At 39.5% G+C, this 4,049-nt stretch overlaps 1 protein-coding gene across 1 annotated transcript in view; it reads left to right on the top strand.

The window, feature by feature from the left end:
• The first annotated feature begins 3,896 nt into the window (after positions 1-3,896).
• Positions 3,897-4,049, top strand: part of LOC142662088 (axin-related protein-like) — a 12,695-nt gene continuing 12,542 nt past the window's right edge. Inside the window, exon 1 of the mRNA XM_075839976.1 lies at positions 3,897-4,049. This exon is cut by the window's right edge and continues 384 nt beyond it. The gene's annotated coding sequence lies outside the window, so the exon portion shown is untranslated.

Here is a 4,049-nt window from a genome sequence, read left to right as displayed (position 1 = left end):
TGGCACTATACACAAGGGGAGCTGTGTGACACTATACACAAGGGGGAGCTGTGTAGCACTATACACAAGGGGGAGCTGTGTAGCACTATACACAAGGGGGAGCTGTGTAGCACTATACACAAGGGGAGCTGTGTGACACTATACACAAGGGGGAGCTGTGTAGCACTATACACAAGGGGGAGCTGTGTAGCACTATACACAAGGGGGAGCTGTGTGGCACTATACACAAGGGGGAACTGTATGGCACTATTTACAATGGGGAGGGCTGTGGCTCTATCTACAGGGGGCTGAGTGTGGTGCAATCTACAGGGCTCTGTGTGTGGCACTTTCTACTAAGGGGGAGGGCTGTGCTGCACTTTCTACTAAGGGGGGGCTATGTGGCACTATATACAAGGGAGGGGGGCTGTGTGGCACTATATACAGTGTGGGCTTTATCGCAATATCTACAGGGGGGCTGTATGGCACTATCTACAAGGGGGAGGTGGGGGCGCTATCTACAAATGGGGTGTGACACTGTCTATAGACCGGGCTATATAGCACTGTCTACAGGGGGGCTGTATGGCACATTCTACAGGGGGCACTATTTATAAGGGGGGCTACTTGTGGCACCCAGGGGGGGGGGCCTGGTCAAGAGTTTGCTATGGGGCCTAGTCTTTCCTAGTTACGCCCCTGGCCAAGAAGGCTGAATATGGTAATATATAATCTAATGCCAGTTATGTGCTTATGTGTGGAATAATAATTTATATATGTAGAATGGGAGACACCTGTCTTAATGCCCCCTTTCCTATAAAAGTTGTGACAAATTTATGAAGTGCCACATTACATTTTAAAAATATGTCCCAGACACCAGAGTGCCATCGCAATGAGAACTAACGTTTTGTACAAATGATGCTATTAATAAATGACCCCCATAGACGTCACATGTGACCATATTGTTTCATGTGCCTCAACACCTTTCTACTTCTACAATATGATTAATGTCTTGCTGACACATGGGCCATTAAGTGCCATAGAGGTAAAGATAGTACTATACAATTACACGAATAGACAGCAAGGCCTTGAACACAAACTACAGTTTGGTTCAGCTTTGATGTCGTTTTTTTTTAGCTTTAGACATGAATGAATGCAGAGGATGGGAAAAGTATACATGATCAATAAATCCATCAAAATTGCACTGTGTGAACAGGTCCCAAGAACCTCATGTTTAACAAGTAGTTTTTGCTGCAATTGTGGAGAATTTTTTTATTTTTCTTTATTAACAGACACATACAAAACGCACTAAAAAAACACAACACAGGACACATTATATGTTCTGGTGAATTTTTTTTTTTGTTATTATGGTAAACGCCAGCAGAAAACTTTAGATTTCAAGTATACTGCAAAAATGGGGAATAAGGCACACCATGCACTAAATACTCACATAAAACGGCACAAATAAAAAACGCATTGTATGAGCAGAAATAGATAATTTCCAATTAACTTATGGCCTGCATCTGGCTGCTGCAGTATAACCCCTTCCTGACATCCGTCGTATATATAGCGGAGGTCAAATGGGGGAGTATGGAGCAAGCTCATGGACTAAGCCCACTCCATAAGTTCAAAACAGCCAACACTTCAATGCCATGAGTGGGATCCCGCTCGTTTAACCCCTTAGATGCCACGGTCAAAAGAGAGCGCGACATCTAAGCCGTTAGAAACAGGGGGTGGCCTCTAAAGTTGCCTCGACTCAATCGCGGTGTGCCTATGGTCGTCATGGCAACTTGGGGGCCTAATGTAAGCCCCCAGTTCTGCCATCTTTGTACTCCTATCAGGAGTATGTCAGAATCATGATATACTGCAATTCATTAGTATTACAGTATATTGTGCAACTGCTTCAACGATCGCTGGTTCAAGTCCCCTAGGGGGACTAATAAAATAATTTAAATAAAGTTTGTTTAATATATATAACAAAATGTAAATATTACAAGTTTAAAAAAGGAATATTTTAACATTTTCCCTTGAAACCAAAGTTTCAAAAATTAACATAACTAGTTTCGCCACGTCCATAAAAGTACAAACTAATACAATTTTAAAAAAAAATTACAATGTCAGGATCGCTGTTGTATGGTCACCACATCTCCCACAAAAAAATGGAATAAAAAGTGATCAGAAAGTCTCATGTACCCCAAATTGGTAACAATGAAAACTACAGCTCGCCCCACATAAAAAAAATAAGCCCTCATACCACGGAAAAATAAAAGTTATAGCTCTCAGAGTATGACGACACAAAATAAATTTTATTTTTAACAATTTGTTTTATCCTTGTAAAGAAGTAAAACAGAATTGCGGTTTTCCATAGAAATGGTTCTGGGAACATTTTTAGAATTTGTTATTAGTCAAAATTACGATAGCAGCAGAACCATAGCAAAAAAAAATGCAGGTATTTACTACAGTTTTTGCCGTGGTTTCTGTGGTACGGTAATGGTGCAGCTGTTTGTCGCACCTATACTGTCCTGTGTGGATGTACAAGTTAGGCTTAGTTGACATCTCGTTTTTACTATACATTCGGTAAATGATCCCAGTGTACATACTAAACGCATTCATACGCTTAAATTGACCCGAAAATATGACAAAGAATCCCCTTTTGGCTTTCTGGGCGGTAACCTCCTGTGTACTTTGCTTGTCACTGTATTGAGAAGCGTGGTCTACTGCTCTATCAATGCAATGAAGTCCTGCAAAAAATGGATACCTTGTGGTAAACATTTTTGGGGTTTTCTTATGGGTGGCTATGGGTGACTTATGCAACTCAAGATATGCATTTGGTGTATACATTTTGAGATTTTCCTGCCGTATGCGCCAAGCGTATTGGAAAGGTAAATTGAATTGTGAACATAGTCTACTGGATCTAGCCCTGGTAATGACTAAGCGCCCTACTCCAGAAAAAATAAAAATAAATAAACACTTGAAAAATTATATAAAAATGTAAGTGCAAACAAAGCCATAGGAAACACCTCATAATATGTTGACATTTTGAAAAAACCAAAAACCCGCAAATTGTACGATTTTATAAAAAAATCACATTACATTTTTTTTTTATTATTTTTTAAATGTTGTGTATAACAAACCTTAATTTCCTATTCGCAACTAGCTATCATGTAGTTACTTTAAAGATAAAAAAAAAAAGTGAAAATAACAAAGAAATGTGAGAAAAACACCCCCATAACGCCCAGACTATGCAGTAAAGAGTTGCTAAATGTGTTCATTTTGGTGCTTAGCAAGACAAAGTAAAGTTTAATCATAAGTGCAGGGGGAAGAAAGTACAGTAAGATGTTTACCAAGTCTGATAACTTCTCTTCACACAGATTTAACACTTTGTTGGAGTGAAACAAACGTGTTGCCATTTTGCAGCATTAAATAAATACTTTAGGGTCACTCGGTTCAAAACAAGAAAACTAGGAATTAAAACAGATGCTACCACTTAACATAAAAAAATAACTTCCTTAATCATTCACAAATGTCGAGTGTATGGGATTTCTCCAGCACATCATTTTCTGCTCTGAATGTGTTATTTATTTTTGTTTCTTTTTATTTTTTTTCTTCTCTGCCTGCTCATCTAGTTCTGGAACAGTTTGATTTTGCAAGTTTAAAAAAATAAAAAAAAAGTTCAATCCCTTCCCCCTCTTTGCAAGCTGCCTTCCTTGCAGCACTTCAGGGGTTAAATGTGATTGAAGGCTCTTTGAAGATGGGATGAAAGGAATAGCTGCTGGAGACTCTCTGCTCTCATTGGTCCGGCTGCCTTCAAAGGACTCTTTTTCTTAACCAGAGGGGGGAGTCTGGCTTTAAGAAAGGAATTCAGAAATCCCAGGTCCTTGCAGATACACTCTCACAGACAAGGACTAAGAATCGCCTGGAAAAATCCCCACGCTCATATTTCAGTCCAAAAAGCAAAATTATTGTATTATTTCATGCCGAGAAGAGATCAGGAAGAGGAATCCAATTTTTGCATTCTGTTTCACAGGCTTTTACAGAGCTGCACTTTTACTGGGCTTCCAGGATGCAGCCTTCAGTGA

This window comes from Rhinoderma darwinii, chromosome 10 (assembly GCF_050947455.1).
Source record: "Rhinoderma darwinii isolate aRhiDar2 chromosome 10, aRhiDar2.hap1, whole genome shotgun sequence".
NCBI lineage: Eukaryota > Metazoa > Chordata > Amphibia > Anura > Rhinodermatidae > Rhinoderma > Rhinoderma darwinii.
Note: the sequence above shows the minus strand (reverse complement) of the source record. Positions and strands in the feature narration are given on the sequence as shown.